General features: G+C 44.4%; 1 protein-coding gene across 3 annotated transcripts in view; it reads right to left on the reverse strand.

Moving 5' to 3' along the window:
- The window catches only part of LOC101009767 (talin-2), a 253,027-nt gene that overhangs the window by 195,657 nt on the left and 42,004 nt on the right, over positions 1-15,366 (reverse strand). The gene's annotated exons all lie outside the window — the stretch shown is intronic.

The following is a 15,366-nucleotide window of genomic DNA, read 5'->3' on the forward strand; positions in this document are numbered from 1 at the left end:
AATAGAATCCCAAGGAAAGATCAATGTGAGGCCAGAGAGGCCAATCTTAAACCCAAAGGGTACCAAGAAGCTTCATGTGATTGGGGTCTCAAAGTGAATAAATGCAACTCAATTCTGATTTTGTTTAGACAAACTATGGAGATATTTTGTTTCTTGTCCGGCTCAATAGCTTTAGAAAATACACAGGTGGCTGGGTGCAGTGGCTCACGCCTGTAATCCCAGCACTTTGGGAGGCTGAAGGGGGCGGATCACTTGAACTCAGGAGTTCAAGACAGCCTGCCCAACATGGTGAAACCCTGTCTCTATTAAAAACATAAAAATTAGCCTGGCATGGTGGCATACACCTGTAATCCCAGCTACTTGGGAGGCTGAGACAGGAGAATTGCTTGAACCCGGGAGAGCTGAGATCATGCCACTGCACTCCAGTCTGGACAACAGAGTGAGACTCTGTCTCAAAAAAAAAAAAGAGGGAAAGGGAAAGGGAAAGGGAAGGGAAGGAAAGGAAAGACACAGGTTTAGGCTAAGTTTGAATTCGTTCATAAAAGCCTTCTTTTAAAAATGTAAGTTCAACAACTTAGTGCTTTTTCTTTGAGTTGGTGGCTCATGGTGTATTTCCAGTGTCTGCTCTATTTCATGGCCAAAAACTGACCTGTCCCCTACTCACTTAACCCAAGCTGGTCTCTATCAAATATACTCCTTGGGCACAAGACAGACAGAAAGAAACCTGTATCACAAATGCTTTTTTCTTTGTGCCTGAAGAACCAACTCAGACATAACTAGCTGAGTGTCATCCCAGCAAGCAAAACAAGGCCCTTTATAGCTAGTGGCTAAAAGAATCTTAGAGCAGCTCGGATAACATCAATCCACAGGTATTTCAAGCTCACTCTCTTTCTGGTGTTTCATTAGAGAACCTGCAGGTAGTCAACCTGGACTCTAGCTTCTTCCCACAGAAGAAGGGAGGTGCCAGGAGGCAATGAGATGGCCACAAGGCAGAGGGGACAGCAGGCTGCCCAGGCCCAGGCAGTGCTGCAGATGCCCCCAGGGTCTCAGCTTCTCGGCATGCTTGATTGCTGGCGTCCTAACAACAGGTGGCTGGGTCACTTGGATACAGGAGATGTTTTTCAACAGATGCTCTGGTGAACGCGGGCATGGTTTACACGGTCTCACAAAGCAACCTTTCAGGCCGTCCAACTGCAATGTCATTCTGACCCCTGCTTGCATTCTGAATGAATTTTGCCATGAAAATTGTAAAAATATTCCTTAGTTGAGAAATGTCAGGATATACTTCTCAATAAACAACAGCAGTGTTCACTGGGAATCCGCCTAAAACCGAATTAATTAACTAAAGCCTGGGCAGTGGCTGGATTGCCGACACAGCAGAGGGGTTCCAAATATCTGGCAATTCCCACCTGCAATATTGAAGATTTTTAAAGCCATATGTAAAAGTTCCCCGCTCCCCCCTTTATGGGCCAAGTTAACCCAGCAACTCCCCGATTGGGGGAAATAAATTTAAACTCTAGAGATAAATGGACTAATTTGCTGTGATGTAGATCATTCCATGGCTGGTCCGTCCCCTGGGGCTGGCGACAATTGCTAAAATCTGTGACTGGTGGTAAGAGTCAGTGAGGAAAGCCACAAAGCTCCACGCTGTCATGGACGCTGTTTATGGGATGCAACAGAGAGGATGGGATGGTTAATATAATCTGTTCCCTGGGAAAAGGAAATGTTTTAAGTGTTGCTGTGTGAAGGCTGACCTCCCCAGGCTAAAAACTGAGCTTTCTGAAAGGTAAATGAATGGTCCCCCTAACTATGCAGAGAGAGATTCCATCAAAGCCGAGAGGGAGCTGTGACATGGACCCTAGAGCCAAATGTAACAGCAGGACCTAATACTGGGAGCTCAGAAGGAAGCAGAAGACACATAGAGGAGCAAGGCAAAAGCGGCAAAAGGGGCAGCAGAATCGAAAGAGGGAGCCCTGCAGGGCATGGCAAGCCGCCTGGGGCTGCGGGGTCCACAAGGTGCACAGGAGAGAGGCTCAGAGAGCTGGGAAGCAGACAGGAAGGAGAGAAGCAGAAACAGGAGGACATGAAGGAAAACCTATGTCCAAAACAACTGGAAAAAGAAAGGCTGCTGGGGGCAAAGATTTGGAGGTGAGTTTCTTTGAGAGGTATTCAGTGGAGAGGTAGAGTTGAACACAAAGATGGAGAGAGAACTGGGTGGGAGGGGCTAGAAAGACCACCTAGGGAGTGAGGGCGAGCAAGGCGAAACCTAATGACTCAGTTCTGGGAACAACATTCTGAATTGGCAGAGAAGACACTGGCAAAGGAGGCACAGGGGTAGGTGAGGGAAGAGAACTGACAGAGGGTGGAACCCAGGAGAAAGCATATCAAACAGAAGCGAGAGGTCAGCTGTGCTCACTGCTGGTCACAGGTCAGCTAAGATGCAACTGAGACATTGCAATTGAATCTGGCAAATTGGAGGGCTTTAGGGGGATGGGGGTCGGGGGATGGTGCGGGGGAGAGCCTGGAGTAGCAGGTTCAGGAGAGAGATGGAAGACAGGGGTGGCCCAGCAGGTATGGACTTGTCTCCTGAGCAGGTATGCTAGGAGGGCGCAGAGGAACAGGCAGTAGCTCAGATTTATGCTTTTAAGACTTTGTAATCCAAAAGTGCACATCACATGGTTGCTGTAAACTCCATAGGGAAGTTATCTACATAGACATGGTTTCCACCTTATTATGGTCCTAGAGACAGTCCCAGGACAGCTAAGTGCCCTTCCTCACCGTACATAATCTCTCTTCTGCACCAGGTGCACATGGCTGCCCCGGGTCTATTGCGGAGAAGGTGAGTGGCTAAGTCTGGGTTCATAGAAACGACCCTGGGTGCGGAGTCTGAGGTGCAGGCTCAATTCCAGGCCTCCTGATGCCTTTGACCTCTGGACCTGTCACTTCCCCTCTGCTGCCTTCAGAGAGCAGGAGGTGACCTGCTGCCACAGAAGGAGCTTCCTGATATGATACTCAATGCTTGGCCAGCTATTCCCGTTGGATCCTCAGTCTCCTCATCCTTACATCTCAAGAGGGGGCAGGGCATGCAATGGAGGGTAGTTCAGGGTAGGTGTTCAACAGACAAGAAATACTACATTCACTATAAGACTTGTGGCCTCAACTTTTTTTTTTTTTTAATCACCCAAAAACAACTATTGCAAAAAAGCATCACAGGAACACAATATACAAAAAAAAAAGAAAAAGAAAAAGAAAGAAAGAAAAAGAAAAAGAATCCTGAAAACTAAACTAGTCATTCTTATAGAACACCACATATGGGTGTAAGACTAAAATCCCCAGCATCGCCTTCTCACTTCTGGCTCCCTGTTTTATTAAGATTTCGTTTTTCGAAGCTCGAGATAAGGCCAACAACTGACTTCCCAGGAATGTCTCTAAAAGACCAATACTTTGTAATCTACAACATTATATTTAAAGACAAGGTATTTTAATTATTCTCATGCAAGATAGTCACTGACATAGGGAAACCTAGATGAGCTCTGAAATCAAAGTATATGGAATTTATTCAGCATCCCACAAGAACCACAGCAATGAGCTGTTTCTAGCACCACTCACAACAAAATGAGACACTGGCAAAACGGACACTTGCTGGAATCAACTACCATGACTTACCCTATAGCAAAAAGAAAGTAGGATTAAGGCCGGGTGTGGAGGCTCACGCCTGTAATCCCAGCACTTTGGGAGGCCAAGTCGGGCAGATCACCTGAGGTCAGGAGTTTGAGACCAGCCTGGCCAACATGGCAAAACCCCGTCTCTACAAAAAATACAAAAATTAGCTGGGCGTGGTGGTGGGCACCTGTAATTCCAGCTACTCGGGAGGCTGAGGCAGGAGAATCACTTGAATTCAGGAGGAGAAGGCTGCAATGAGCCGAGATCGTACCACTGCACCCCAGCCTGGGTGACAGAGCAAGGCTCTGTCTCAAAAAAACAGAAAACAAAGAAAAACAACAAAAAGAAAGTAGGATTAGAACATATAGCAACCAAGAAATGTAGACTAAAGATGACTGTGTGTTTTCCACACTTGTGAGAAATTTAACTGTACATCCACTAAAGCCCTGCGAAAATGAGGCAGCTCAGACCACACACCTCAACAAAGATTTATGCTCCTTGTCCACTGTGATGTTTTCAGGGCAGCACAGCCTGCAACTGGTCCTGGTCTCTACTTTTCTGTACCCAAACCCCTCTCCAGGCTGTTCATCGTGCAGACTCTGAGGCTAGGACAGCTGATCAGGTTTCCTTTTCTAGTTTCGCTGCATGAAAGTTCAGAGCCAAATCTCTACAATTTCTTGCAGAGTTGTTATAGTCGAATCCCTTTTTCTATTTTATCTTATTGTTTGTTTTTCCTTTCCCCCAATTTGAATGACTACTATCTTATTGGATCTTAAGTTTTTTTTTTTTTTCCCTCAAAGACTGGGTATAAATTCATAAAACCTGCACTGTGTTTCTTTTCATCATCTTGTCTCACTCTGACCATTTCTGCCCTCATTGTATGTGTGAAGGTTGCATGACCCAACACAAAATCCTTCTGTGGTTTCCTCTGTGGAAATGGAGCTGATGAAACCAGTGGTGAAACCCAGACACTGTCCTTTTAAAATACACTTTTCTGTCCCAGGGAGCTGTAAACAGCCCAGGATGATGGCAGCAGTGCAGGTTGCTCAGGATCACCCTGGTTCACCCAGGGACAAACAAGCTCAGCTCCAGCAGAGGCCTCCTTCTCTTCAAAATAAATGCCTGTCATTGGTCAAGATGAGCAGCCTCCCCTTGGATCTCTACCTATAAGGGAGGACCACGAGGTGCCCCGACCCCACCTGCCTTACCAGCTGCGTGACCTGAGCTGGTCACTTAACTGCCATCTGCCTCAGTCTCCTACAAAATGGGAGATAGTAACAGATCTACCTATAAGATTGCTAGAGAATTAAATGAGTCAAAGGCACAGAGAAAAGGCTAGGTAAGGGCTTATTGTTACTATTGTTATTATTATTATTTTGAGATGGAGTTTCGCTCGTTGCCCAGGCTAGAACGCAGTGGCGCAGTCTCGGGTCACTGCAACCTCTGCCTCCTGAGTTCAAGAGATTCTCCTGCCTCAGCCTCCCGAGTAGCTGGGACTACAGGCGGGTGCTACCATGCCCAGTTAATTTTGTATTTTTAGTAGAGTCAGAGTTTCTCCACCTTGGCCAGGCTGGTCTCAAACTCCCAACTTCAGGTGATCCATCTGCCTTGGCCTCACAAAGTGCTGGGATTACAGGTGTGACCCACCGCACCCAGCCTGGGCTTGTTATTATTATTAATAACATTAGTCATGGGAGCTGCAGAAACAATGGAAGCAGCATACTTGAGTCGGCCACCATCTGAACTACAAACATCATTTTATTGCTTATTTTGTATCTGTTATGTACTAGATAACCTAACAGGCATTAGGGGGCAAAGACAGGCACAATTCCTGTCTACATGGAGCTCACCTTCTAGTTAGCCCTTTATTCACTTAAATAAATAGAGTTCCTGTGGGCCAGGTGCAGTGGCTCATGCCTGGAATCCTAGTACTTTGGGAGGCCTAGGTGGGCAGATTATCTGAGGTCAGGAGTTTGAGACCAGCCTAGCCAACATGGTGAAATCCCATCTCTACTAAAAATACAAAAATTAGCCGAGCTAGTTAGCGTGTGCCTGTAGTCCCAGCTACCCAGGAGGCTGAGGCAGGAGAACCACTGGAACCTGAGAGGCGGAGGCTGCCGTGAGCCAAGATCGCACCACTGCACTCCAGCCTGGGTGACAGAACGAGATTCCGTCTCAAAAAAATAAATAAAAATTAAAAATAAATAAATATAGCTCCTATGTTTATTTTTATGGCAGTCATACAACATGCTTTTCCTAGACACAGAACTTTCTGAGCATGAGCTGTGAGGCTGAGTATGTGTGTCAAGCAGCTAACTCCTATAGCCCCTGGGCTGTTTCTCCTGGAGGTCACTTAGGTTCCCCCAACCCAAGAGTTCAAGAGGGAAAAGTCCTCGCCCTGTGGGGCAAGGCTGGCATTACTATCAGCTTCCACCCTGGGGCCTGCTCATGAGCTCTGCCTAGGGGCAACTTAGGGGAGACACAATGGGGGCTCTGCACACTCCTGTGTAAAGCAGGGGTTTGTGCCCACCTGGCAAGACCAGAGGGCCAGGCCACCATACCTCAATGGGGCCTTGGAGGTCTATAAGAGTAAGAGCTGGCCACCATTCCCGTCTTCTGCCTCCAGCCACTGGCTCTCCACCGTGACCTCTTGGGAAGGCCTCTGTGCCCAATTTTGGATGGCTGTACTTGCTTCAATTCATCTGTGGCTACACCTCAATCTCCTGGGAATGATTCAGCTCTCTCAAAGAAACGCCAAGGAAAGAGCTTCCCCTTCTCCACTCCCTACCTCTCTTCTACAAGGGAGGAAGAGAAGTAGCTTCTCTGCAGGTAAGAACCCACCGTGGACTGGGTCACAGCCACCCACAAGTGCTGCAAGTGCCAAAGCCAGGGTCTTGCCCTCCATCTCGCTCTGCAGGACAGTCTGGGCTCAGGTACCCTGGGGCTTGCCTTGAACATTCGGACTCCAGGCACTGAGCAGGTCAGGCATAGACAGGTGCCTATCTGTCCCCATCTAGGAAGGTAAGTCAAGTCATGCCTTCACTGGGAGGCAGCTATCTTTAATTTAAGGAGGGACCAGGAGGCAAGGAAGCAGGGCAACCCATTTGATGTCATCGTCAGTCCAGCTTTACCAAGGAGCCACATCTTCTGAAAGTTACCAAGGCCCTCCCTATTAATTTTGTCAACCCACTGGGCCCTGGATATCTCTTCCCAGCTGGTAGGAACCCAGAGGGCAGGGCCTGAGTGGAAAGGCTCCCCTAGCCTCGGTATCTACACTTGAGAGAGCCCCATGCTATAGTAAGCTCAGGGAAAGCAGCAATGAACACAGCTCATGTGACTTTTCCATGTGGCTAACAGCCACTTAGAATAGGACCAGGACAGCTAAGCTCCTGTCTGTAGCCAGAGTGGGGAGACCAGAAAACTAGCGAGAACATTTATGTAAGAATCCCAGAGTTCTCCCTTATGGAGGCAAGAGAGGCCAGGAGTACTGTTTGAACACTTCAACTAGAAATAACCATTGTTAAAAGGTCAAGTGGTAAATGAACAAAGGAGAAATCATTAACCACCCACACAAGTGTGAACTTAGCAGCAGTCCATGCAGGTCAGTAAAAATTCCAGCCACATTGTTGGCTCCCAGGGCTGCTTTGCAAACCCCATGTATCCCTAAGTAAACTGCGGGGCCACCACAGTTCCCAATATAGCAGCAATAAGATATAGATAGATATAGATCTAGATATAGATCTAGATCTATAGCCTAGTGTCAGGAATACATTTGCCATTACAAGTCCATCTCCCCTGCTGGCTTCAGAGGGCAATAACGCATCAATAGAGTCATCTTTGTATTTCAAGGCCTAGCACAGTGTCCACAGTGTCCACCATACAGTAGGTGCTCAATAAAAATCTGTGGACTTAATACATACTCCATGGAAAGATTTAACCGGATTTTCCCCTAAATTAGTCATTAGGAATTACCCACAGTAATATCACAACTAAAGGATGAACAGAGGGCCAACATCCAGCAGACCAAGCTATGTCTCAACAACAGCCCGCTCTAGGAAGCACAGATGCTGAACTTCAAGGCTGACAAGATGAAGCTCTCCATCTGGGCAAATGAACAACTCAAAAAAAGAACGAATGCCACATCAGTCAGAAATAACTGGAAGCTCCATGAGAGCAAGGACTATGTGTATTGCTCACAATGAAGTGCCTGACATAGAGAAGGTTCAATACATACTTATTTAATGCATGAATGGGGTGGGGAGAAGTCAGCATTTCTACCCTCCACTAAGAACCAAAGAGAGTGCCCACAACATGGAATACAAGAATGATGAGAAAAGACCTTTGATACTGTTTTCCATTTTCAGGTGAAGAAACTAAAACCTTGAAGTCAAGAGACCTTCCCAAAATTCACATTGCCAGAAAAGCACAACCAACCTTCTCACACTGCCACAATGAACAGAGAGGGTATGCACACGGTTGATTAGCGCCCTCCCAGGATCCCTCCAACTTACCCTCCCACTGCCAGGCAGTTTTGGCACTGGCACCTGGAATTCCATCATTAAGTATACTGTTGGTCATAAAGATTTGTCCCCAGTTAAACTTCGCAATAAAAATGGATATGTGCATTTGCTGCCTATCACTGTCATAGAAATGGTAAGTTTCAGAACCCTCCAGGCAACTTAGCTGAGCTCTGCCCTTTATTAAAGATGATGCCTAATTAAGAGGAAATTCTGCTGAGGAAGGGGTAGTGTGCTACAGAACACACTAGAACTCTGGCACAGTGGAGAAAGGGCGGTGAGCAGGGGAGTATGAAAAAAGGACCGGCTGAAAGAGAGGGGAGCCGACGCCTATGTTCTCACAGCTTTATGATTTTGCCTAGAGCCGATCTTTAATGCACACATAGCATTTTGAAATGTATGGAAAATCAGCTTCAAGCTGCTTAGCCCAAATATTAAGGCCACCACCCAGCCTCATCTAACCCGCTTCCTATCTTCTATGCACATTATAAGAATCCTCCATACTAATGAAATAGATGATTTTTCAATCTCTGCAAAATTGCTTCAGTTATTTCAGCCTGTGTGTCTGAAATGTGACCACACTCCGCTCCAGGTCCTCGGTTACCCCTCAACCCAGCATCCAGTTTTGCTTCTATAAACTAGTCTTTAAACTCTGCCCCAACAAGTAAGGATCTGTCTGCTCCCCTCAACTCTCGGAGCACTCAGCTGCGACCCTGCTCCAACACCAGCCCTCCTGGCCTGAGTCACCAGTGAAACAAAGAGGAAATGCTATCACCTGATGACCACTCAGCACTGAAGCGTTCCATGGTACATCCATGTATGTCTTGTCCCTGGATATGATCAATAGGCTAGAAAGTTAAAAAGATTTTGATTTTTTTTTTTTGCACCCCTCCTTTCATAGATAAAAACAGAGGTTCTGGGAAGATACGTGAATTCCTGGCCTGTGTGTGGAAGATACTGTCGTTTTTTGTCGAACTGTAAGAAGGCTGTGTCAGCCCTCCAGCAATCTCACTATTCCCCTGTGGTTGCCAAGACAGCTGAATAAATCATTCATACATTTCAGTCCTCTTGGAGTCTACCTTTCAGTCCTGCTATTTTCCTCCTCTTGTTACAAGCTTCAGAAAGAAGGTGGCTCTAAACTGAACTCTGACTTTGAATTCTTTTATACATTAACTTATTCAAATGATTGAAAGTAGATTGTTTACAAAAATGGATACAATAGAAATGTAAAAGGTCAGGTTCAGGAAAAAAAATAGAAGAAAAATAAAAGTGAAGGTCAAGACCAGTTGAACTATGAATTATTTACCATTTTTCTAGATAACAGGGAATAACTCATCCCATTACTTGTTTTTGTTGACCCTTGGTGGCGAGCCTATACCATCTCAGGAAGGCATATTCTGTAGGCTCCTGCTGAGGCTGAGCAACACAGGCTCTGTCATTAAGGCACACACCACTGTGATGGATACAGATACACTTGACTTTTACTGGGGGTCGGGGGGAAAGCTTGGTTCTACAGTGATCGGGGAGGTCATTCAGGGTTTTCTTCCAGACTGACCCTGGAAGAATGAGTGACAAGAACTGTATGCAAGTTCCTTCTCAACTGACTCTCTTCATGCTGGGCTTAATTTGAGAGTAAGAAAGTGTGGCCCCCATTGAGGAACATCTGCTAAAAGCAGCATGGATCTGGGTTGCCGAGTGACCATGCAAACCTACATTATCATGCTTGCTTTCACCCCAAAAATGGAAGAATCTTGCACTTCCTAGCTCCATTTCCTTGCCCTGCAAGGACCAGCGAGGAAAAGGCTGAAACCCCACACCACACATTACTCAAAAAGGCAACAGCACATTTTTGGACTTGGGTGAAATTTTCTTCAATCTTGAAGAAAAAAGGAAAGAAATTAAAAACCTATTCTTGCCATTTGTCTATGTTAACCTATTAACCATAAATTAGAAGGACCTAAAAATCTGGCATATATTTAGAGAACTGAAACAAACCAAGAAACCTGACTAAACTTTCCATTTGTATAGACTCAAAGTCCATCCATATATCATCGCATTACCAATCCAGGAGTCACAGAACGAACTGGATTCTCCAAAGGCTCCTCATTTTCTACCACCACTCATTCCAAGGTTACCCCCATCTTATACCTAAAACTTGCAATGTTTCAGTTAAACTATATATACATACATATATATATCTATCTATCTTACAGTATCCGTGATCTTAGACTTAGAATTCATTAAGTCTAGTTCTCTACAGGTTATGTAAATCCTTGCTGTAATTTTCCCATCCTTCTGCATGTAAGAATTAAAACAAATAAATACATGTATTTAAAAAAATTTTTTAAGTACACAGTAGCAGCTAACATATGTAAGTGATTACGTGCCAGGCACTGATGCTAAGCCCGTTTTATGTTAAGGCACTGAATCCTCAACATAACCCCATGCTAAGGGGTTTAGACTTCATCCAAGCAGGACAACAAAAACAGAGCAGTTATGTGAACTTGACCAAGGCCATGGATCTGAGGATTCTGCCTCCTAATGTGTGCTGTTTAAAACAGAAGGGAACATGGAGAAGTCGATACAGTGCTTATGCCAGGAATGCAGTAAAATGGGGAAAAAAAAATTTTATTGATAATATTGTTTTTATTAATAATTGAACTTTCACTTGTTGCATTATTATATGTCACACACTGAACTAAGCACTTTACCTAATTATTCTGGAAAATCATTAGATGAGGAAGATCCTACTTACCCTAAATTAGGCTTAATAGAGATTATGTCTTGTAAGGAACAGGCAAACACAAGAGGAAAGGTAACCCAGGTGTGTCTGAAGCTAGACTTCCATGTCTGGCCCCACCCCACTTAAAGATAAATACCACTAACATTTGGACACATTTCCTTTCAATGAATATGCATACTTTATGTGGTTGAGATGATATGCTCTATATAATTCTATATCCTAAGTTTTCCCCATTCTAATTACATAATATTCTCCCACAGTATCGCAAACTCTTTACAAACACTGTTTTTAATAAATACATAATATTGTGGCCGGGCGCAGTGGCTCAAGCCTGTAATCCCAGCACTTTGGGAGGTCGAGACAGGCGGATCATGAGGTCAGGAGATCGATACCATCCTGGCTAACCCGATGAAACCTCGTCTCTACAAAAAAATATAAAAAACTAGCCGGGTGAGGTGGTGGGCACCTGTAGTCCCAGCTACTCCAGAGGCTGAGGCAGGAGAATGGCGTAAACCCGGGAGGCGGAGCTTGCAGTGAGCTGAGATCCAGCCGCTGCACTCCAGACTGGGCGACAGAGCGAGACTCCGTCTCAAATAAATACATACATACATACATACATAATATTGTAAATAAGGTCCCATAATTTAATAGCTGTATCTTTTTGTGTATATCAGCTATTTGCAAGTTTTCACTATTACAAATAAGGATGCAGTAAGGATTTTTTTGTTTGAAACCTCTTCTGCTTTTTATTTCAGATTATTTTCTTAAGCTAAATTTCTTCCTTTTGTTAAAGGAATCATCAGCATTTTTACAAAGCAACCCAGAAGATAACAAAACAACAAGAAATAATGAAATCTGAATGTACAGGTATCAGCTGTTTGATTTATGGGTTAGCTAAATGAATATGCATTAACAACTGGGAAGGCCAATAATCAATCCAGGTTTTATAGTTCAATCTACACCACAGAACCATCCTGCCATCCAGGGCTCAAGCTGCAACGGACCACACCAACAGACAGAATTGACAGAGGAATGAATGGGAGAAAAAACATCTGGCATAGGCAATAAACCAGATTTACAGAAAAGAAGCAGAGAAAAGATAAATGTTTAACAAAAATTTTAAAATATATTGCAAACAGTGTAAATGACAGAGAGGAGGAGGAGGATTGGACTAGACCTTACTACAGAAAGCCGTGTGGATGCGCATAGTGAGCAGCCACGTGCTGCTGTCTGTAAGCCCAAGTTTTTAGAACTGCCTACCAGACCGAACCCCAATTACAAAAAGGATATTAACTAAATTGAAGTAGGCTGATGAAGTATCATTTTCCTATAGTTAATAAAATAAAGACAGATCAAAAGTCTTACCAATCTCATCGGTGAGTTATGAATAAGATTTGTATTTTCAAATAGCAAAAAAACAAATCAAACTGCAGCCTGGACACATACATATTACTTCATCAAAAGCACAAGGAAGAAACAAACACGTCCCCATGGGAGATGACATGAAACGATGAATTCTCAACAGCACAGTTGAGGACAGTGTTTTAAAGGATTGTTTTAAGATACTGTCACATTTGCTGTACCTCCACAACCTGGACTTATTCTTGAAAAACAATTCCAAAAATAAATAGAAAACTTAAGATAAAGCTGGAAAAGTATCAGAAGAAATGCACAAACCAATCAAAGAGAAACAGGGATAAACAGTAAGAATCTCTAAAGAAATGGTAGGACTAAAGAACCCCCTGAATTGGCAAGGGGCCTCATCAATGGGAATTTGTGCTACAATCTTGTGTCATCTGTCAGCACCAGTCTATAAAACTGATATTCATCTTGTCCTCCAACAGTGCACCTAGCTTAATGCTATGGGCTGAATTGTGTTTCTTCCAAAATTCATATGTTAAGGTCCTAACCCCCAGGACTTCAGACTGCGACGTTATTTGAAGATGGCACCTTTACAGAGGCAATCAGGTTAAAATGAGGTCATTAGAGCAGGTCATAATCCAAATTGACCATTGTCCTTATAAGAAGGAGAAATTTGGACACAAACACACAGGAAGGATGATGTAAAGAGGACAGGAAAAGATGGCCATCTACAAGCCACAAGAGAGGCCTGGAACAGATCCCTCCCTCACAGCCTTCAGATGGAACACCATGACCTTGAACTTCTAGCCTCCAGAACTGTGAGACAATCAGTTTCTGTTATTTAAGCCACCCAATTAGTGGTATTTTGTTAGGGGACAGCCCTGGCAAACTAATCTATTTAGCCAGGCTAAATATGGCCCAATTAGGATATTAGTAAGTACAATAAGCCTAAATATAGTTCTTTTAACACAAAATGGCAAGTAGTACAGTTAAATGTAAGTGGTAATCAGTGAAATAATTATAAACGTGTGTGAATATGTAAATATAGGCATAGCTGGGCCTCATACCTATAATCGCATTGACTCAAAGGCTTAGGTGGAAGGAGTGCTTGAGTCCAGGAGTTCAAGAGCAGCCTGGGCAACATAGCAAGACTCTGTCTCTACATAGAGACTCTGTCTCTATGAGCTATGATCATATCACTGCACTGCAGCCTGAGTAACAGAACAAGACAGCATCTCTAAAACAAACAAATATAAGCAAAGATGCAGGTGCTGGTGTAGGCAATAACATATGCACATGCATATGTATATATTGTGCCCAAGGTCACAAAGCTAGCAAATGATAGGAACAGGACTCTAACCTGGGTATATCTGCCTCCAGGGCCCATGTCTTGCTATAATACCACCATACTGTACCACCTAACAAAACTACATGGCAATTTGAAAATTATCTGTAAGAATAGGATATGATTGATGCTACATAGAATTTAGAGTGCTTCCAGCCAAGTAGGAAAGAGACTATGTTAGCATTTTGTTAGAGTGGCAGACTTATACTTTGTTTCCTGTTTGTTTTATTTTGGCTTTTGTTATACTGGAATTAAAATAAATAAATTCAACTGCAACACAAGCCCACTTTCGGTTACTCTAATACAGATGAAACCAAATAGTGTTTTTCCTTGTCAGATTGCTCCTCCATCGTATAAAAAGCGATGGGAAGCACCTCTGTGGAGTCTCCCTCCACATTCAGTACAACCACCTCAAACTGCAGACGTAAATATCTAGGGCACAGTATTTTGTGGATATAGAGGGTAAGGTTCAGATTCTGGGCCTAGGGGAAGGATACAGGTCAATCTACACCCATTTATCAATAACTTATAATGCACAGGACACTGTACAGATTACTTCAGGAGAATAAACAAGATGGAATAAGGCTGGTCTTGCATTCACGTGGCTTAAACTCTCACAGCAACTCTCACAGAGAGTTGGCAGGTGCCATGTAGTAGACCAGCTGCTGCCTGTAGAGAGAGGAGCCCTGCCTTGCCCTCCGAGAGCTTCCACAGGCCTTGGGGAGGAAAGCAGCAAGCGGTACAGGGTGACAAGTCTGGAATAAGAGCCAGGTCACGCTGATCACTAAAATCCTTCCAACATGTAGTGAATCTAGGATGAAGTCACACCTCTAGGGGTTCAGGTCATTAGGAGTCCTTGAGATTCCTGAAGGATTTTGAGATTATTCTAGGGCCTTCTCGACCTTCCCAGGCAAGACCTAAGCAGGTGAGATTTAGTCAGAACAGAAATGGCCTCCAGCACAAGCAAGAGCTGCTCAACCTTAATGCCACCCCTCACAGGGGCACTAGCCCCCAGAACGAGACTATATCCTCCGTTAACTACTTGTTTATTATCATTGACTGCCTAAAAGCAGTGGCAGGGGCTGTCTACAAAGCTGCAACAGTAAGTTTGTATGTAAGATCAGGGGAGAGCACACATAAATTCTAACCAGTGCCCACAGAGACTTCGGAGCCACTCTCTTACTGGTGGTCCAATGGCTGCACCTACTGTGATCCTTGTGGGCTCTCACGTCACCACAGCTCCCGATGAAACTGAGGTTGACAGATTTTATCATCATCTATAGACAGGAGACTATTAAAAAATACCTCACTATGAAACTATCAAGGTCAGGCATGGTGGCTCATGCCCATAATCCCAGCACTTTTGGAGGCTGAGGCAGGAGGATGGCTTGAGCCCAGGAGTTCAACAGCCTGGGAAACATAGGGAGACCTCGTCTATACCAAAAAACAAAAGAAAAAGAGAGAAAGAAGAGGGAGGGAGGGAAAGACAGATGGAGGGAGGGAGGGAGGGAGGGAGGGAAGGAAGGAAGGAAGGAAGGAAGGAAGGAAGGAAGGAAGGAAGGAAGGAAGGAAGGAAGGAAGGAAGGAAGGAAGGAAGGAAGGAGCGAGGGAGGGAAGGAAGGAGGGAGGGAGGGAAGGAAGGAAGGAAGGAAGGAATCAAACCTGAAAAAATAATGGATGAGTGATTATTTGTGCTAGAGAAGAGAAGACATCTTAAGAATCCACTGAGCAAGCTT

Source organism: Papio anubis, unplaced genomic scaffold (assembly GCF_008728515.1).
Source record: "Papio anubis isolate 15944 unplaced genomic scaffold, Panubis1.0 scaffold75, whole genome shotgun sequence".
NCBI classification, from domain to species: Eukaryota; Metazoa; Chordata; class Mammalia; order Primates; family Cercopithecidae; genus Papio; species Papio anubis.